This window comes from Talpa occidentalis, unplaced genomic scaffold (assembly GCF_014898055.3).
Source record: "Talpa occidentalis isolate TD23 unplaced genomic scaffold, MPIMG_talOcc4v2.1 talOcc4.12, whole genome shotgun sequence".
Lineage (NCBI taxonomy): Eukaryota > Metazoa > Chordata > Mammalia > Eulipotyphla > Talpidae > Talpa > Talpa occidentalis.
The window spans coordinates 77,930,457-77,952,371 of record NW_023601212.1 but is presented as its reverse complement, the minus strand read 5'-3'; the positions used below and the strand labels follow the sequence as shown (position 1 = coordinate 77,952,371).

General features: G+C 45.2%; 1 long non-coding RNA gene across 1 annotated transcript; it reads left to right on the top strand.

Annotated features, from left to right (window-relative positions):
- The first annotated feature begins 15,037 nt into the window (after positions 1–15,037).
- On the top strand, positions 15,038–19,299 carry LOC129145561 (uncharacterized). Its single transcript, XR_008551306.1, has 3 exons — positions 15,038–15,197; positions 18,564–18,689; positions 19,108–19,299. It is a non-coding gene; the product is annotated as an uncharacterized LOC129145561 (long non-coding RNA).
- Positions 19,300–21,915: the final 2,616 nt, after the last annotated feature.

Sequence of the window (21,915 nt, the reverse complement as noted above, 5' to 3'; positions counted from 1 at the left end):
CTTTTCCCTTGTATTCCCTTTTATTAATCTTTTATGTATGCCTGTAGTGGAGTATTAATAAGTCCCTTTTAAGCGCGCGGGTGAGGACCCACAGCCAGGCAACCCGTTCAATATTGGGCCTGCCCTATAACAGGATCTTCATTCCTGAGCCAGTGAGGGTTCTGAGAGCTGAATGGACCCAGATTCAGCATCTTGGTCCGACCTCCTCTGTGGCCCGGAGTTTGATGTGGAGGGCCATGATGTCCCATTCCTTGGCCTTCTGGGCCACAACCTGGGCAGCCAACATGGCAGCCTATGAAGAAGATTCATCTCAATCAGCCTTCACCTTCACCCCACCAGTAACTGGTTTCCTTGCCAGAAAGATCGGTGACATGGACAAAAGTGTCACTAGATGATGCAAAGATGTGGCAGACAGCAAATACATATTCTCCTTCCGTCACCTGAGGTCCAAGGCCAATGACCTGTTCTGCCTCCTTTTCCTTCTCTTTGCAAAACCCCATTTTTGTGTGTCTTCTCCAGACTCTGCCATTGGAAAACCCCTCACTCTTTAAATCCTCCATCCACAATGATTCCAATAACCTTGCCCCCAACCCCAGAATCCTCTATGGTGGTGGTGGGGGGACCATGACAAATGCATCTGCCTATTAAACCATTAAAACTTGCTTTATTTTTGCAGTCAAGTATTTGAACTCCAAAAACTCTATTCCAACATCAGTGTCCTTGAAACAGCACACCTAAGTTGCAGGAAAAGAAACCCAAGGCAAACTAGATGCCAGAAGAGTCAAAGGAGGCTGTACAAAAGATACCCAAAACACTCTGCCTTGCTTGCCCTTGTGCAGGTAATAGTAACACTACTGTAAACCAGATGTCTACAGTGTCAGTCATTACGCAAGAGCTTTTGTGTGCACTGGTAATCCTCACAGCCCTGCAAAGTAAATATTATTTCTTCCCTTTACAGATGCAGAATCAGAGGTTCAGAAAGATCAAGGGCTATAGCTGGGGTTACACAACCAGGAAAAACTAATCACCAAGCCAGGATCCAAAGCTAGGGCCACCTGAGTCAGACAGGTCACCAAGCACAGCCAAGGTTGCTCCTGTATGCAGCTGCCCTTCCTGGCTGCAATGGAAAAGCCGTGTGCAACTTGCAGGCTGAAGTATATTTGAATCGAAAAAAAGTACTAGTTAATTCAGGTTTGCTCAGAACACACTCTGCTCAGTCCACAGAAAAGGGCTATCAATAGACGGCCCAACTGGAAGGCTCAGAAGAACACACACACACACACACACACACACACTCTTACACAGAGTCACTCTTACTCACACATGCTCATTCACTCGATACACACTCACACATCTACACTCATACTTAGACATTTGCACAGACATACATAGACATATACACGGAGACACACAGACACACACACACACATTGTAAAACCTGTTAATTAGAGATGTCGCCACAATCCCCAATTATAGCACAGTGCTTGGCTCACAGATACTAAGAAATTGGCATCTGAAAAAGATGCAGCAGTGAAGAGCTGTCCTCGCCCACAGCTCTGACTTGCCCATCCCTGCTTGCTCATAACCCTGCTGGCCTCTGCTGCCTTTCAGAGGAAACCCGCAGGCCTCACTCTGGCATCAGATGCCCAGCCCCCAACAACTCTCTCCTGTATCTCCCAGGGTGCCTGGGGCTGCAGCCAAACCATGTTCTCACAACATTCTCGAGCCTCTCCCACTTCCACGCCTCTGCCCCAGCCTTTGCCTGACTGGCTCTTCCTCTTTTCTCTGCAGACAAGAGTCTGTCCTGCTTTATGATCCAGTGGAAAGGGCCTCTCTGTGCGATGCCCAGGCCCAGCAGGTGTTCCCAGGGAACTCAACACAATGTGCTATTGTGCCTTGAAAAACAGCTCATTGAACACATGGCCTAAAACACAAGCTGCTAATAGCTCCTTAATATCTCCCAGCAAAAAGAATGTCTCTTTCTTTTCTTTGGTCTTCCAGATGTCAGGCTATGCAGCCTCTGTGATCCAGGCCTTCCTTGCTCAGGAAATCAGCAAGTACACCCAAAGCCTTCTTTGCTTTGCACCATCTAGTCATTAAATCTAAGATGTATTTATTCTATAACCAGAAGTTTATACCTTTGGACTCCTTCATCCATTTTTGTCCACCCATCCCCCTCCCTCTGTCAACCACTGATCTGTTTTCCATATCTGTGAGGTTTTTTTTTTTAAGTTTCCACATACAAGTGATACCATAGCTATTTTTTTCCTCTGACTTATTTCACTTAGCATAATGCTCTCACGGTCCATCCATGTTGTTGCAAAATGGCAGGATTTTCTTTTTATAGCTAAATAATATTCCACTGTGTGTGGCTGTGTGTGCATCCATTTTCTTTATTCATCCACGATGGACACTTAGGTTGTTTCCATGTCTTCATTATTGTAAATAATGCTGCAGTGAACATTGGGGTGCAGATATCTTTTAGTGACTTCATCTCCTTCAGATCAATACCCAGAGTGGAATTACTGCGTCATGTGATGTTTCTATGTTTAATGTTTTGAGGAAACTCCCTGCTGTTTCCCACAGTGGCTGCACCAATTTATTTATTTTGTTAAAGATTTATTTTATTTATTTATGATTACAAGAGCTAGGGTGTAGGCCAGAGGTGCGAGGGAGGGGGCCAGTGAGAGGATTAACCAGAGACAGGGTGGGGAGCAGAACAGGTGGATTTACTGAAATACACTCTGAGGGGAGCAGCAGACAATACAGGAGAGGGCTGCTGCACCATGTGGGTCAGCTCCTTGGCCAGGGATCAAACTCATGCTGCAGTGGCTGCCAGTAGTTTGATAGGGCTGAGACTTAACCCCTGCACCACCAGGGAGGCTGCTGGCTGCCCAATTTATATTCCCACCACCAGTGCGCAAAGTTCCCTTTTCTCCACATCCTCACCAACATTTGTTATCTTTTATGTGTTTGATAAGTCATTCTAACAGGTGTGAGGTGGTCATCTCTTATGGTTTTGATTTTCATTCTCTGATGATTAGTGATGTTGAGCAACTTTTCATGTTCCTGTTGGCTATGTCTGTCTTCTTTGGAAAAATGTCTGTTCACATCCTTTTTTTAAAGCAACAACTAAGAGTTTTAGTCAGGGAGTGATATGATCTAATTTATTATTTTTTAATCACTCTGGCTGCTTTGTGGAGGATATAAAGAACACCTACCACTGGATAACAAAAAAAAAAAAAAAAACCCACAACCCAATTAAAAAGTGGGTGAAGGATGTACAAATAACCAATCAGCACATGAAGCACATGAAAAGATGTTCAACATCATTAGTCAAAACTACAGTGAGATTTCACTTCACACCTAGTAGGATGGCTACTCTTGAAAATAGGGGCCTCGCTGGTGGCCAAGGGGTTAAGTCTCAGCACCATTACGGCAGGAGTTCGATCCCCAGCCAGGGAGCTACCCACATGGCGCAGCAGACCTCTCCTGTCTTGCCTGCTGCTCCCCTCAGCAGTGTGTTTCAGTAGATCTGCCTGTTTTGCTCCCCACTCTGCCTCTGGTGAATCCTCTCATCCCCCACACCTCTGGTCTATATCCCAGTTCTATGTATAGGGCCTCCCCGGTGGCGCAGCAGTTGAGCGCTGGGTTGCGAAGCTGCCCGCGGCCTCTGCGGCGCCGGTTCGATCCCCGGCTGCTCCCCGGCCACCGGAGGAGGGTCCCACATGGCGCACAGACCTCTCCTGCCGCCCGCTGCTCCCCTCAGCAGTGTACTTCGGTCCTTCTGCCTGCTCTGCTCCCTGCTCTGGCTCTGGTGAATTCTCTCACCCTCCCATGCTTCTGACTGTACCCAGTGCATGTATAAACAAAACAAACAAACAAACAAATAAATAAATAAACATGCCTCTATTAAAAAAAAAAAAATTAAAAAAAAAAAATAAATAAGTGGACCAGTTCTATGTATAAATAAATCTTAAAAAAAAAATAAAAAGGAAAATAACAAGTGTTGGTGAGGATGTGGGAAATTGGGACTTTCATGCATTGCTGGTAGGAATGTATCATGGTGTGAGAATGGGGAATAATTGGTAGTTTCTCAAAAAGCTAAACATAGAATTAAATATGGCCCATAATAAGAAATATCTATTTTAGTCTTCACCTGCACCAGCTCTGGTGCAACCTTGACACATAGTTCCTAACATCCTTGGAATTTGCTAAGTGATAAGAGACATAAAGGTGTCTTTTATTATTTCTAACAAGCCCTTTAAATAACTTCTGAGTTTATATTAATGAAATGACTCTGGAAATCCCCTTTCAAGGGCCTGGTTGCCAGGGAAACCAGCCATGTAGTTGGAGGGCTAGGGTATAAGCTAATCACCAGTGATCTACCATGTAATCAATCTTACCCACATAATGAAGCCTCCATAAAAATCCCTACAGTGGGTTCAAAAAGCTTCCACGTTGGTGAACAAGAGTAGAATTGTTGGGTGAAAAGGAACAACTCTTTTGTGTTTCTCCTCTACTCTAACACCCTATACTTTTGGTCACCCAACTGTGTGGGGGTTTTCCTACACCAAGAAATGCCCAGAAGATGTACCCCAAATGCTCCTGTGCTTGGACCCTCTGACCTTGGCAATGTATTTTTTCATCTAACCATTCATTCATATTTCTTTTTTTAAAGATTTTATTTATTTATTTATGTATAGAAGAGTTGGGGTGTAGGTGAGAAGTATGGGGTGGAGGATGAGAGGATTCACCAGAGACAGAGTGGGGAACAGAACAGGCAGATCAACTGAAGTACACTGCTGAGGGGAGGAGCAGACAAGACAGGAGATGTTTGCTGTGCCATGTGGGTAGCTCCTTGGCCAGGGATCAAACTCGTGCTACAGTGGCTGCAGATAGCTTCATAGTGCTGCGACTTAACCCCTTACGCCACCAGGGAGGCCCCCAAATAAACCTTTATTTGATCTCTTTCTGAGTGCCTGCATTTGGGTGTTGTCCCAAGTTCTCAAGTGCATGGGTGAGTACTCATAAGCTGTATCACCCCTGCTTCCCCTGTAACATAACCTATGTGATCTGACACTACCTTTAGGTATATAGTGTCAGAATCGCGTTAAATTGCAGGACATCCAGCTGGTGTCTGAGAATTTCTTGGTCAAATTTCCTGCCTTCCATTTTTCTCACCATTCATTCTAGCAAGTAGTACTGACCATTCCATCCTCAGACTGCCTTTTGTTAACTCGAAAAATATGCAGGCCATAACATCACCACGCAGGAATCATGATTTGGGCCACAACCAAGGATAAGTCCCAAGGTATGTTCCATCTGTCCCAGAACATAGGTGAATTTTAAAGAATTGGGAAGAAAGCTGTTTAAGGTTAGATCATTTGTGCTGACACTTTCGGATCGGTTCCCAAGTCCATTTGTCTGTCCGTGACTGGTGGGCAGAAAGCCTTCAAATAGACCTCTGCTGTTCCTATCAACAGATCATCTCTTGTCTCTCCATTGTTGCTGGAAAACTTTATTTTTTACCTAGAAATCTCCACATGGCAGCTTAGACACAAGAGTCTCTTTCCCACAAAACAGGCTCCACACATTCAAAGACTCCTACCTCAGTCTTGCTTCTGGCTCCCTCAGGTGCTCTGAAGCCCTGAACACGACAGGTGGGCATCTAGGTGATCCAAACTTGCCTCCATCCAACCTAACCTGGCTGGTCCAGGGAAAGTTAGTGCCCCCAGAGCACCCTGGCACTCAAGAAGCTCACCCCAACCCTTCTGGGGGGTGGAGGTGTGGCTACATAGAGACTTTGTGTCCATGATGGCAGTGCACTGCTGGGTACTACAAGAAGTGCCATCAAGCTGATCCACTGGTTGGTAGCTCCTGCAGTGCCCTGAGAGGCCCCTGGCACCAGGAAGAGGGCAGGTGCAGGGCCCGGGGTTGGGGTTGGGGATTTGAGTATCTCTCTGGCCGAAGGAGGGAAACAGAAATACTATCTGGGGATCTGTTTTCATGTCTCTATTCTGTACAGTCCAATTGCTGGCCAGTTGCTCATGGGCCCAGAGGATGCACCCCTCTCCCAGGCCTGGGTCTGGTCCACTCTGGGGGTGCTCGAGACAAATGTGATAAATGAGAGCTTGAGGCCACAGATGCCAGCTTCACATGTGCCTAGGGAGACCCCATCACTGCCCATGGCAATGCATAGGAAATTGGCAAATGAGTCAGGGTTGGCATTGGTTGCTGCCCCCCAGCCTGGCCCTCCCTCCAGGGCATCAGCTTCTGGGCCTACAGGAGGAGGTCCCGGAGGAGAGGCAGCAGTTGAATCACACACATTCTCTTTTCACAGGGAGTTGTTTTCTCTGCTTTTGTTCTCTCTCAGCTTCTCTTTCCTCTTTCCTGATTAGAACTTTGAAAGCTGAGCCATCTTAAGATTATTTTGCCAGATTTAGCATGTAAAAATACAGGATGCTCAGTTCGTTGTGTATTTCAGATAAACTGCAGATAATTCTTTAGTATGAGTATGTTCCATGCAAAATTTGGGATACAACATACCCTAAAAAAATTATTTGTTGTTCATCTGAAATGCAAATTGAACTGTGCTTCCTGTGTTTTTCTGGCAAAGCTACTTTAGGAGCCAGGACTCTGTTATCTGCAAAGAAAAGGCCTTTGAGAGAGGGAGAGAGAAGGAAGAAGCCGATGGGTCAGCCCAGGTTCAGGAAAATGACTGCTTTCCTCCACTAGCGCTCAGAACCTAGCTGGGCCCTGTCAAACCGAGCTGGGCGGCACCTTCGAACAATCCCAGAGGCCCTGGGCTTGGTCCCAGCCTGCCTGAGTTTCCAAGGGCAGAAGCAATCCAGACACCTGCTGCATATTGAGAGACAAATGAGGAAGCTGCTCAGTCAGCCAGAGAGGACAGGAAGTCCCTGGCTGCTACAGCAGAGGAAATGGGAGCAAGAGCAAGAGGCAGTGGTGGGGGAGGCAGGTCCAGGATCACAGAGTTGTCGCCCCACCCCCACCCTTGGCAGCACAGAGTGGGTGCCAAGGAGACCTCAGGAAGTGAAGAGCTGCTGACTGAGAAACTGTAGGTCATGTGAACAGCCAGCTGCACAATTTGTTTGCGATCCCGGCCAGACACCTGGCTCCTGTGTGCCCCAGCCCCGCTTAGCCCCACACACTGTGGGGGAGGGTGATGGGAGGGTGGTGTCCAAAAACAGACCCAGGCCCCAGGAGCAGGGAGGGTAACAGCCCTGGTCGTGCAAGCGAGGATCCACTGTTGGGGAGCCTGGGACAGCATTACATGCCACAGCCATGGTACACCACAGGTCAGAGCTGCTGCCATGCGGCTTGAGTCCCTTTCCTGCTCTGCCAGCCTGCATCTGCCCTCTGGGCCTCCTCTCTCCAGCCGGAGTGCTGAGAGTCTCCTGGATATTTGCAAGTTAGGCTGGTGAGACTCACACCAAGGCCTTTCACACCAAGGCCTTCAAAATAACCCTGAAGCTGATAGTGGTGGCTCAAACTGCAGTGTACTAACACATCTTCCATTTCTTCTGCCTCCCCATGACTGGCTGCCCCCCACAATCTGTACTGACCCAGTCATGGGCCCAGCTTGCTTTGAGCCTGCACTGGCTGAGTGATGACAGGAAATTCCAGAATGCTGTTGTACTCTTTTTCTTTCTTCCTCTCTTTTTCTATGATTTTTAGACATTGTTATATTTTATCATGAAATTAACAGATGTTTGCTGTAACAATGAAAACAGCATAGACTAAAAATAAAACTTTGTAGTCTCTCCTTTATCTCCAATCTTATGCCTGTTATTAACCGTCAGTGACAGTGGTGAGCTATGGATTTTTTAGCATCTTTCTGCTTGTCCAGGAGGAGTAGAAATTTCCCCCGACTCCTTTGCGTTCTCTGGTTGGTCAAACAATAAATTAACATTACACCAATTTGTAGGAAAGAAGAACAAATTTATATACTTATGGAGCCATCTACTATGTCTTTTCTAAAGCCAGTGGGGCAAAATGAGGGTATATATCCTGAACTAAGAATGGGGTAGGGGGAAAGAAAAGGGGCTCTCATGTGATGAGGAGAGGGTGACTCATATGATGAAAACCAGATGCTCTAACTGTGTCCCCTACCATAAAGAGAGGTTTCTCCCACAAAAAGTTTATTCTAGTAGAAATTCTAATTCTGGATAACACCCGAATTTTCTTTCTTCTAGTTGTTACAGGAACAATGAAATTTCCCCATGAATCTGTGTGGCTTCCAATAACCTCAGCTCAGAGGATAATCCATGCCAAAGTGACACATCTTGGGAAGACCTGATCTAAACACTTGAGGAGACCTATACTCCATGTTCCTATAACTAATTACACACATGTATGCAGGTGACTTTTTTCTCCCTTTTTTTTTAAAGATTTATTTATTTGTGCATACAAAACTAGGGTACAGGACAGAGGAAGGGGTGAGAGGATTCACCAGAGACAGAGTGGAGAGCAGAACAGGCGGATCCACTGAAATACACTGCTGAGGGGAGCAGTGGGCGAGACAGGAGAGGTCTGCTGTGCCATGTGGGTCAGCTCTCTGGCCGGGGATTGAACTTGTGCCCCAGTGGCTGCCAATAACTTTGTAGTACTGAGACTTAACCCCTTGTGCTACTAGGGAGGCCCAAGAACCATTTTCTTTTTTTTTTTTTTTTTTTTAATAGAGGCATGCTTTATTTATTTATTTTGTTTGTTTGTTTGTTTGTTTGTTTGTTTATACATGCACTGGGTACAGTCAGAAGCGTGGGAGGGTGAGAGAATTCACCAGAGCTAGAGCGGGGAGCAGAACAGGCAGAAGGACCGAAGTACACTGCTGAGGGGAACAGCGGGCGGCAGGAGAGGTCTGCGCGCCATGTGGGACCCTCCTCTGGTGGCCGGGGAGCAGCCGGGGATCGAACTGGCACTGCAGAGGCTGCGGGCAGCTTCGCAACCCAGCGCTCAACTGCTGCGCCACCGGGGAGGCCCAAGAACCATTTTCTTAATCTCTGTGTCCTCCTTGCTCATTTCAATGGCCTCCAAAATAATATTTACTTAAAAATGAAACCATTTTTACATATAAATTTGTTTAAAAGAAATGTTACTTCTTGGGGCCTCCCCGGTGGTGCAGCATGTTGAGCACAGCCCTATGAAGTTGTCCGCAGCCTCTGCAATGTGGGTTTGATTCCTGGCCAGCTAGGGAGATCCCCACATGGCACAGCAGACCTCTCCTGCCTCGCCCGCTGCTCCCCTCAGCAGTGTCTTTGGTCTGTCTGCCTATTCTGCTCCCCACTCTGTCTCTGGTGAATCCTCTCACCCTCCCGTGCATGTAGCCTATACCCTAGCTATTGTATAAATAAAAAATAAATCTTAAAAAAAAATTAGAAATGTTACTTCTTGATTTCTAATCACATTGTTTCGATGATAGCCAACCACTTTCAGACTGACTCACAATGATATGAAAACTGTAGTTTGCAGGCCAGAGATTCCCGGGGATTTCAGTCAGAGGGAACTTGACACATTAGGGGCAGCTAGGGAACACCTCAGAAGACAGCCAATATGGATTCTTGACTAAACTGGAAGTTTATAAAATTTTTCCATGAGGTGGCAGCAGTTCTTCAAGTAGTTGTGGAAAATGATCTTACTTGAAATTAAACAACAAATATTTGTTTTGCCACTAAAGAGACCTCTTTTATACAAGTGAATGCTGCCTGTCTTTAATCTATGATTTTAAAATCCTTGGATTTAAAACTTGAACCTGTTTTTCAAGTGTCACTATTTTCCACCAAGCAACGCCATCGAGGGTCTTCCAAGGTCATTTGCGCAGGGTCTAATGAAAGATCCAAAATTCAATTCCCTCCCCAGCTACTGGAAAGCGGTATTTAATTTGAGCCCTGCCAAACAAAGGGAAGCAAGCAGTCAGCAATGTTGGCATCTGGAAGCATTTCAAGCTTCAGGACCCATTGAGTGTGTCCTTTACTTTCCAGCTATGGGCTGGTTGCCCTGTTAATTTCTATTTTGTCAGAAATAACACTGATCTCAACTTACATGGTAAGTAATAAAAAGAAGAATCAAGCTAGCTGACGTGCCACACAGAATAGAAAATAGAAAGGATGAGCTCTCACAGAAGGGAATTGTTTCCAAGTCTGAACAAAGGGGCAGATGGATTAGGCCAGTCTGAGCCCTAACTCCGCCTCTCAGCAGCTGGGCCCCTCACCTGATCTCTCTAAGTCAGTGTTTTCAACCATAAACATAATGACAACAATACCTGTTCACTGGATGGCTTGGTGCAAAGGTGAGAACCAGAATGTCCTTGAAAATACTTTAAAAACTCTCTAAGTGCTGTGCTCTTTAGCTGGAGTTACAGCAGGTATCGGGTCACTAAAATATTTTTACCCACAGGCTTTTTTTCTCCTTTGCCTCTCTCCCTGAGGAGAAAGACAATGGAAGTAAAACCAAAGTCATTATCTTCTTGTCAGTCAGGTCTTGGCTGCTTCTCCTCCCTGGCGGCACATCAGAATCACCAGGGAACCCTCACCCCACCCCAGGCCAATTGCCGCAGTCCCTCTGGAGCAGGGTGTGGACCTGAAGCTTTTACTTCATGCACCCTCTGGATGTCCTTGAAGGGCCGCTGCCTCAGCCTGAGTGGTCACATGGTTTACTTGCTGAGGACACCGCCAGCCAAGAAAGAGAGCTTTTGCTTAAATGAATCTATTAAACAGTTGCTTCAAATTCAACCTCGCTGGTCCCTGGAGGTCTGAAGCTGGCCTGACCTCACTGAGTTAAATGGACATACTTTCCTTCTGGCCTTAGAGAAGTATATTAACATGCATCTTTATAGGGTTATTCAACATTGAATAATTATATCCTCTTTAATCTAATATAATTATAAGGACACGCTAAATAAATGCACAAATAACCCAAGACACATTCAGTACATGGCTTCTACAACACATAACTTTGACTCCTTCCTGTTTTCTCTCTTCTGTGCCTACCCATCTCTTTGCTAAAATGATGTTTAAATTCAGAGTTTTTTTAAAAGCTAATTTTAAGTACTTTATTTGTTGTGACTGAGTTTCTTAAGCCTCTATAATGAAAATATTAGCAGTTTTGGGTTAGTTTCAAGTCCGAGGTACTCATTAGTAAGGGGTCTTCCAAGGTGACTGTTTCAGGTATTTTCCTTTTTAAAGTTTTTTTTTTTTTTTTTTTTTTTTTTTTGCATAGAAGAACTGGGATGTAGGCTGGAGGTGTGGGGGTGGGGGTGAGAGGATTCACCAGAGACAGCGGGGAACAGATCAGGCAGATTGACCGAAATATACTGCTGAGGGAAGCAGCGGGCAAGTCAGGAAGGGTCTGCTGCGCCACATGGGTAGCTCCCTGGCTGGAGATTGAACACACACCGCAGTGGCTGCAGACAGCTTCATAGGTTGCGTCTTAACCTGCTGCGCCAGCAGGGAGGCCCTCTAGTATCACCTTTTTTCAGAAGGTATCAACATACATTTGATGGAACTCATAGTTTTTCAAACTATCCCTGAATTAAAAGAAAAGCTTTCTCTTATTAAAACCAAAACAATTTTCATACAACTTTGCAGGAATAACCAATGGTAGAAGGCCTGATTGGAAAATTTGGTCCTGACGTATCTTGGTAGGATATAAATAAATGTGTACTGAATGTCTCCTCCTCAAAACAGAGATCTGTCCTGTAGCCTTGGAAACCAGGAAGAACAGTCCATGGCAGCAACTTCTGGCTAAACACAAATGTCAGGCTGCTGGGACCCAGGTATTTCTCTCTTCAGGGCCACATGTCCTCTGGGATGTGGCCACACTAAAATCTGTAGCACCTTTGTAATATCATCCTAGCCACATCAGTGGCCTATCTTAGCTCCTGATTCATACTCTGTGCCCACAATGTTCTTATATTGACAACTATCCCATACATCCATCCATTCACTGTTAGGTCTTCTAAACCCAGAAAATATTCATCTTCTGTAGATCAAGCAACTGCAAACTGGTTTTTCAATAGCGGTAAATGCACATAGCATAAAAAGTGCCGTGTGAACCATTTTTAAGTGCACAGTTCAATAGTGCTAAGTACATTCCCGTTGTGTAACCCATCTCCAGAACTCTTCTAGTCTTGCAAAACTGAAATTCTATCCCCATTAAACAACCCTCCACCCCCCTCACCTCCCAGCCCCCTAGCAACCACCATTCTGTTTTCCGTCTCTATTAATGTGACTGCCCTAAGTACTGTACAATGGAATTGTGCAGTATTTGTCTTTTGGGCAAACAAAATTTTAACCATGATTGTTAAGCTCAAAGCCAGAAAGCAGATCTAAAAATTAAACTATGGATAAATATGTAAAACAAACTCATACACATTCATACACACACACACAGAGAGAGAGAGAGAGAGAGAGAGAGAGAGAGAGAGAGAGAGAGAGAGACTGGCAGACACATGCTTCTTACAGAACTGAGTTTGGGACAAAGTCCATCAGTGGGGCCCTGTTTTGCAAAACTGCTGCTCCAGGTGTTTCACCTGGATGCACAGAAAAGAAAGGTGTGCTTGTGGCAACTGGGAAGGGTCAAGGTCTTTCAAGTTATACAAGAATGGACCTGTCGAGAGGGTTCTCAGGATGCAACCTGGAGCTGACATCCAACATGAAACCAATTGCAAAAGGGAACGGCAACCACTTCGGAGATCAAATCCAGGGCCAGGTGTGTTGAGGCCCCAGGGCTCGGAGGTCTAGCCTGGGAATTTCACAAAAGACCTCCTGGTTCAGCAGGTTTAGCTTTGAGGATTTGTTTCTGTGCCTCCCAATGTTATCTGTGCCTCCCTTGCCAACTTGGCCCAGGGTCAAGGCAGGCTGGATCCAGGAGGAACCGGGAAGCAGGTGCCCTGAGGACTGCAACAGGAAGCCCATTAGGAACAACTTCTGTCTCTTCATTCAAAACCACTGTGTTCTTGTTTTACAAAACATACTGGAAACTTTGCTCTGGTTTGTGAGACATTGCTGGCTGCCCAGGTGTGGCAAGGCCAGAGTGGAGCCCAGCTCAGGCTGGCTATCTGGGCAATCTATACCATCACAGGATGCAGTGCAGCTTTGGGGCTTCTCCTGTCCCCCTGAGGTAGAACTTCTGTAATGTGGGTGGGACGGTCCTCACTGGGGCTCAGAACTGTTATTTTCCCCCTCTCTACATCTGTTGCTGTGCTGTGCAACTTATCTGGATAGTTCCATTATGTTATTTCATACCTTGAAGATTTGCAAGGCACTGTGGGGTCCCACATGCTTCCACTGGGTCCTTGTCCACCTACCTTGCTGAGAGGCCTATTCTGGTGACACCTTCTGCCCCCAACCTGCACATGGCTTCAGACCTCTGTGGAGTCCTCATCTCACCTGTCTTAGCATGGTGGCTCCTTAGGTCCTATGCAATGTTCCCTGTGGCCCAGGTGCTGGGGGGAGAAAGAACTTCCTCAGGATGTTGTGGTAGTAGCCATGGTAGTTTGGGCTAGGACAAAAGTGAGGGCATGGAAATGAATGACATGGAGACAGCCCACATGTCTCCTCCCCTCTTTCAGACAATTCAGTTTCCTTCTCCCCCATAATATCCCCCCACCCGCCGTGGACAGGAGGTAAGTTAATGTCTGTGCTGAGGTCTTTTCCCTCTTCCTCTCCCCCTTTAATCTCTTCTTCCCTTCTTCTCCCTCTCTCTGAATTTAGTGTTCTTTTCAACATTAAACATACATTTGGGCCTCCCTGGTGGCGCAGGGGTTAAAGTCAGCACTATCAAGCTATCATCAGCCACTGCTGCACAACACAAATTTGATCCCCGGCCAGGGAGCTAATCCACATGGCGCAGCAGATTGCGCCTGTCTTTCCCGCTGCTCCCCTCAGCAGTGTATATTAGTAGATCTGCCTGTTCTGCTCCCCACTCTGTCTCTGGTGAATCCTCTCACCCCCCACACCTCTGGCCTACACCCCAGTTCTTATATACACTAATAAATAAATCTTAAAAAAAAATACATTCACTTTAAACTCCAACAATTCCACTTCCAACTATTTACCTAAAAGAAGTAAAAACGGGGCCTCCCCAGTGGCGCAGCTGTTGAGTGCTGGGCTGCGAAGCTGCCCGCAGCCTCTGCAGCAGCGGTTCGATCCCAGGCCGCCGGGCGAGGGTCCCACATGGCGCGACAGACCTCTCCTGCCACCCGCTGCTCCCCTCAGCAGTGTATTTCGTCAATCTGCCTGCTCTGTTCCCTGCTCTGGCTCTGGTGAATTCTCTCACCCTCCTGTACTTCTGACTGTACCCAGTGTTTGTATAAATAAATAAATAAAAATTTTTAAAAAAAAAAAAGAAGTAAAAACATTTGTTTATATACACATATTTACATAAGATTTATAGAAGCTTTATCCATAAAAAACCCCAAACTGGAGACAATCCAGATGTTCATCATGGATGAAAAACTGTGGCACATCCATACAAAAGAATACCACTCAACAGGAAAATGAATGGATTACTATTACATAAAATAACATGAACTAATCTCCAAAACATTAGGCTGTGTGAGTGAAATCAGCCTGATACCAAAAGCTACATGCTGGATGGGTCTGTTTATGTGAAGTTCTGGAACAGGTAAACAAGTGACAGTGGACTGGGGGTTGGCAGAGCCTAGCAGAGGGGTGGGGGAATTGGAGAATACCAAAGTGAATAGGGGAACTTTTTAGAGTGTTGGAAATTTTCTATATCTTGATTGTGGTGGTAGTTACATGGGTAAATACATTCGTCAAAACTCATTTAACTGAACATTTAAAAATGAGTCACTTTATTCTGTGTAAATAGAATACTTGAATAAAGGTTTTGTTGTTTTTTGGTTTTTTTTTTTTAAGCAGCTTAGTCCAGCTTCCCTGAGTGGGTGGCACAATATTGCCTGGAAATGGAAGCTGGAATGACAGGCATCCTGGCCAACATGTCTGGCACAGAGTTCTTAGGTGGCACAGAAGGGCCATTGTGACCCGATCACAGAGTGTCTCTCCAGCCCACCCCGCACCTGGCCCTGAGCCCCCACAATGCACATGATTTGCTTTCCCTGTGTGGGCTCTGCGCTCTGAAACTCCGGATATTTGACTTGCTCCTCTCTTTGCCTTCAGTATCTCCCTCTTCCCCACTCCCCACTTTTTTGCTAGGTAAGTTCCATGCATCCTTTAAACTCAGACTCAGGTGTCCATTCCCCCCTCCTGCAAGCTCTTATTATGGTTGCTCTAGTCATACTGTGTAATAGCCTGTTTACCACTATCCTCCCCCACTGTCCTCCCACTAGTCTGCACACTTCTTGCAGCCAAGGACAGTGCCATCTTTCTCTCTGCATCCCCCTCAAGCTAGCACGTTTCCTAAAACGTGGCTAGGAAACTTTCCTTGAATGCCTCATAGGCAATATGGTAGGCTTCAATAAATTTGCTAAATACATTCTCACTGCCTCCTTAAGAAATAGGTGTTATTCTTCCCAATGTGCAGATGAGGAAAATACAGCTCAGAGAGTCTCGACAATAAGACTGAAGGTCTTACAGGCAGGATGTGGCAGAGTAGGTTCAAGGCCTCAAAGCCTGTTCCCCTCATTCACTCAGTCAACCAAGACAAACGCCTGCTGTGAGCTAGGCATTGTCTGTGGCTCAGAGAACAGGGCAATGAATGACTTTCAGAACCCACCTTCAGGGAACACCTGGAGGCTCACAAGTAGTGGGAAACCAACACTGGATGGAAACATGAATGAATGAATGAATGAATGAATGAATGAATACTAGTTACCTTTCCTCCCCCTTTGCTCTCACAACTACCATGCACCAGTATGGGCAGTCTATGGACAACATTTCCTCCTCCTGTTCTGCCATTCCCTGTTTGTGGGAGTTAGGTATGGGGGGTAAATTGGGAGGCAGAGATTGGGGTTATTCCATGAAATTGTAGGGGAGCAAGAATCTGCCATCCCCCCCCCCAATATCTTTTTTGATAAAAAGTTGACTTCACAGGAGAGGCTCTAAAGGCTGGATGGAAGTTGCTTTTTATTTATTTATTTTTTAAAAGACTTATTTATTTATTTATACAAGCACTGGGTACAGTCAGAAGCACGGGAGGGTGAGAGGATTCACCAGAGCCAGAGCGGGGAACAGAACAGGCAGACTGACAAAGAAATACACTGCTGAGGGGAGCAGCGGGCACGGCAGGAGAGGTCTGCGCACCATGTGGGATCCTCGCCCGGCGTCCGGGGATGGAACCGGTGCTGCAGAGGCTGCGGACAGCTTCGCACCCCAGCGCTCAACCGCTGCTCCACCAGGGAAGGCCCGGAAGTTGCTTTTTAAAAAGATACCTAGGGCCTTCATGGTGGTGCAGAGGTTAAAGTCTCAGCACTATCATGCTATTGCTTCTGTGGCCTGAGTTCGATTCCCGTGCCAGGGAGCTGACCCACATGGTGCAGCAGACCTCTCCTGGCTCATCCGCTGCTCCCCTCAGCAGTGTATTTCAGTAGATCTGCCCGTTTTGTTCCCCACTCTGTTTTTGGTGAATCCTCTCACCCCAGACCTCTGGCCTCCACCCCAGTTTTTGTATGCATAAATAAATAAATCTTAAAAAAAAAGATATCTACCCTAACTTCAGTAAAGGCTTGCTCTGGAAAGACCTCCTCTCCCTACATCTTTTTATTGGAGGAAATAGAATTTAATCTTCATACTTTTATCTACTGTGTCTGTCCCAGTAACTTCCCAAACTGTTCTTCCCATTTTCCCTGCCTCCCCACCCCCGCCCATGTCCTCTGTCTTAGCTAAACTGAAGCCGTGTGGATGAGTTAGTCAGGCTGGGTCTCTCCCATGTACACAGGAGGTAAACATGCTATTGTAAACTTCTTGATTTTTTTTCTCTACTCACTCTGTCAAATCAGCTTTGACCAAAAAAAACAAAAAACAAAAAACAAACAAAAAAATCAGCTTATTTGGTTATTTGCCAGTCTACAAGGACCCAGAGGAGTACTGGATGGTTTCCTGTGAGCCCAGCAGAACCTCAGCATACCCCATCTCAAAGGCGGTCAGATAGATTTCTCTTACTAGTTTGGTCAATGGAGTCATGGTTTTTTTGGTGGATTTATAGTAACAGCTGTGCTTTCTATTTTATTATTAAAATCTGGCTGGTTTTATTAGCTAGGTTTATGTTGGTACGGCTGCCATTTCTGCTAGAATTTGAGTTTGAAGCATGTGGTCACCACAGATGTAAGGAGCCAAACGTCAGTTTCCCTGTCACTTTATAAATTTATTTATTTATTTATTTTTTTTTTTTATAGAGGCATGCTTTATTTATTTGTTTGCTGGTTTCTTTGTTTGTTTTGTTTATACATGCACTGGGTACAGTCAGAAGCGCGGGAGGGCGAGAGAATTCACCAGAGCGGGGAGCAGAGCAGGCAGAAGGACCGAAGTACACTGCTGAGGGGAGCAGCGGGCGGCAGGAGAGGTCTGCGCGCCATGTGGGACCCTCCTCCGGTGGCCGGGGAGCAGCCGGGGATCGAACCGGCGCCGCAGAGGCCGCGCGCAGCTTCGCAACCCAGCGCTCAACCGCTGCGCCACCGGGGAGGCCCACTTTATAAATTTAATGGCTCTGCCTGTGCCTGGAATAGTGCAAGGATGGGAATGTTCAAACAGTTGTTGTTAGGTACATTTTGTCTGTTTTGTTTTCTGACACTTCATTTCTTAGTCAGATTTTTAAAAAATTGTCTGTGTTAGATCAGGAAATAGCTCAAAGATTATTTCTCTTTTTTTTATTTTTAATTTTCTTAAATTTTTGCATAGAAGAACTGGGGTGTGAGCCAAAGGTGCGGGGCATAAGAGGATTGACCAGAGACAGAGTGGGGAGCAGAACAGGCAGATCTACTGAAATACACTGCTGAGGGGAGCAGCAGGCGAGACAGGAGAGGTCTGCTGCGCCATGTGGATTAGCTCCCTGGCCAGGGATGGAACACTGCCAGAGCAATGATAGCACTGACACTTAACCACTAGACCACTGGGGAGGCACCAGATTATTTCTCTTTACTTGAAAACAAAGTACAGCCTTATATTTGAGGCCAAGAATTCCTTGCTTGCTCCTTTCCAATTCGTTGGTAGAACAAATAGAAATTGTGCTGCATATTTTATTTCAAGGAACTACCTAGAACAATGGAATTTAAAAATTAGTACCTATATGTTATTTCACTTTTATAAGAATTAAACCTATCATCAAAATATGATTAAACCAAATCATTACCATTTATTAGAACATGAATTAATCTCATAAACATATTATAGAGTGAAAAAGGACACAAAAGAGTAGGTACATTGTTACGATTTCACTAACATAAAGTTCAAAAAGAGACCAAATGTTTCTGTGGTAAAGAAATTAGGGCAGTGGTTGTCATGGGGGGGGGCTAGTAAGGTTGGGGGGGCAATTAGATATTGTCACAATTCTAGTTCTTGATTTGGGTTCGACTACACTAGTGTGCTCACTTTGAAAATTTATGTAACAATTTATAACTCTTCTAGCTCTTTACATTATGCATGGACACAGCAACAGAAGTGTGAAATGTGATGGGACCAAATTCCAAAACCTTTTCCGGAGAAAATGAAGGGTTCTTATCCACGTGCCTTTCACCTTCTGAAAACCAGCAGGTGTGACGATAAAATAAAATGTTTTTAGTTTTTAATTTTACTTTATTAAACAAATGGCTTCATTTTTTTTTCTATTTTTAACACTACTTAGAATTTTCTGATTTCTTGTTTTGTTTGATAAACAGTATTTTGGTGCTTGCGCATTGTGATTTATATTGTGATTCCTCATACATACTTGGTTTTTATCCAGAGTTCCTTGTTCCACTGCCCTCAAGTCTCAGAATTTCCTAAATGTTGAGAGTATCGAAGGTGTCTTTTTTTTTTTTAAGATTTATTTATTTATGCATACAAGAGCTAGGCCAGAGGTGTGGGGGGAGGGTAAGAGGATCCACCAGAGACAGAGTGGGGAACAGAACAGGCAGACTGATTGAAATACACTGCTGCGGGTGAGTCACGAGAAGTCTGCTGCGCCATATAGGTAGCTCCCTGGCCGGCTGGGGATGGAACTTGTGCTGCAGTGGCTGCCAATAGCTTCCACTTGGTGAACACGTGAAGATCTGGGAAGAATGCCTGGAGGGAAGGACGTGAAGCACCACCCCCATTCCCCAAGGCTCGTCCTGTGTATATCTCTTCCACACGGCTTTTACTGAGTTATAACCTTTGTAATAAATTGGCGCTGTAGTGAGTAAATGGGTTTCCTGTGTTCTGTTTGCCCTTCTAGGAAATTAATGGTACCACGAGGAGAATGTCCTGGGAATCTCAGATTTATAGCCATTTGGTTAGATGCACAGATAATAATTGGGTTTACAACAGACATCCTGAAGTCTGTGGAGGGAGTTCTGAAAATTTCCTATCTGTAGCCAGCTGGTCAGAAGCCCAGGCGACCTGTGATGATTGTGACCAGTATCTGAAATGAAGGGTGGTCTTGGGAAGCTGACAGGTTGAGTCTCCCTGCTGGTGTCTGAGAATTGCTGTTGGCATGGGGACACCCCTGGAGCAATTGACCGCAGTGCAGCAACACAATGTTGTAACTAGATGAACTCACCAAGATAATGCTCAGGGTGTTTTCAGAGAACCCAAGTCAATCAATTCTGCAAACTAAAGAGTTAACACTAACCTACGACCTGATTACAAAAGAAAAAACGGTCCCAAAATGGGGGTTCCCACCCAGTCTTATTATCATATCCCTGCAGTTTCAACTTTCCCAAAAGTGTGATCTTAAACTAATTAATCTGTAGTTTTCTGGTCCTCTGCATAAGAACCCCTTGCTTTTCCCTGAGGGAAGGTGGCTCTACCTGAAATAATCTTTTCTTTTGTAAATACCTTGTCACACCTTCTTTCTATTTATAAATACCCTCTATTTTGTGTAACCCCTTGTAGTGTCTAGATGTGATGCTGCCTGATTCATGAATCATTTAATAAAGGCAATTAGAACTCTACATCTGCGAATTTTGTTTTTAACATACCAATGATGCGTCTCTGTAAATGCTTTCCTCTAATATTCTTTTTTCCTATTTGGCCTCTAAATATTTATATGAATAAAATCATAAGACTTCTTACAAAGACCAAATTCTCTTTCTCATCATCAAAATCTGGTGTTATCATGTTCTTGACTGGCAATCATTGACTGACTCATATTTGCTTCATCAGGCATTCTGTAAAAATGTGGCAGACCTTCTATCTAGCCAGGAATAGAGATCAAAAAATGAATGAGATGAGATCTCTGCTTTTAAGAAAATTTTTTTAAAAAGAGCTATTTATTTATGCATACAAAAACTGGGGTGCAGGCCAGAGGTGTGGGGTGGAGGTGTGTGTGTATGTGAGAAAGTGTAACAGGGTGGTCCCAGGAAAGGGGGAGGTTCCCTGCCCCACCCAAGGGAGGGTGGAGCTGAGGAGGAAGAGGAGAAGCGGCAGAAGAGACTGAGGAAGGAAGGAAGCAGGATTGGAGCCAGGAGACCTGGAGGAGGCGCGTGGAGCCTAGAGACACGTGAAGAAACTGTGCTTGTCTTTTGGTCGTGGACTGGGTGACACAGATGTGGGTGAGACCGTGGGGAGGTGACAATGGCAGCTTTTATCTGGATGTTGATTTTGCTCTTTTCCTTCCGGGCTTGTCCGGTTGTTTGTGACCCTTTTCTGTGGGTCCCCACTGGAAGATGCTTTAGACTTGTGGCAGGCTTTGGGGCCTTGTTCTGGGCCAATCCCATATGGATGGAGTTTTACCCACGAGGGGATGGGTAACTTTGGGTGCTTCATCTAGAAACTGGACTCTTTGCCTCACCTGTATTGTTTCCTAGTTTTTATTAAAGATCCTTCCCATTAAAGTGTCATATGTTTTGTGTTGATGCGGCGGATGGCGGAACCCATTTAGAGTGGGCAGGTTTGCGGGGTTTGGGCTGCCCCTCTCCTTGTCCTATAACAGATTTGGCGACCACGAAGATTTAGGACAGAGCCATCCGTGGTTAGTCAGCCCCATGGGGAAATTGGGCTTCCCTATGGCACTGGCTACCATAAGCGCAAATGTGATTTTGGTTTCTCCAGTGTGTTTGTTTCATATGTCGATTTGCTGTTGAAAAACTGGCTTGGGCTTTGTGAAGATCTGTGTGTCTGTATGTAATTTGTTTGTAGTGACTTGCTAAGACATTTGATTTTGTGGAAATTGTTCTGTTCAACAGTTTTACTCAAAAGATTAGGCAGTACATTGGACCATGTGGCCAGATCAAAGATGGCGTCTGAGGCCACTTGGCGGGCTCTTGTAAAATTCAGAGGTTCTTGTTGCTAGGACTTTGGAACTTTTTTTTTCTTTCTTTTTGTAATCTCTGCTGTCTCATTAGCATTTCTAAAGGCAATAATGGTTCTTCAGTGGTATGTTGCTTTGTCTTTGGCTACTTCCTGCTCTCTGCCTGATGGATTTTGCAAGCCAGTTGTGGAGCAGTGGTGTTTAAATTAGCAAATGTATGCCTGGGTGTTAAGGAAACAGTAGCCTTAAGCAGTAACTGGTAATTGCTGGTATCCTTGATGGATTCCTGGAGATAACTTGAATTTTTGCAAAGTCTGTATCAGAAAAATTAACAAGATTTTGTCTGAGTCTGAAAGGATTTGCTGCTGTGAATTTTGTCTACACAATTTGTTTTGGGCATGTTTGCCATTTTGAATACTGGATTTGTTCAATTGCTGGTGCAAGACAAGATTCTAAGTTTTTGCTTCCTACTGAGGAAGGTCTGTTATGGAAAGCACTTTTTAGGGTGCATCATGTAACTGTACCAGGTTTTCATACCTGTGTTGTTGT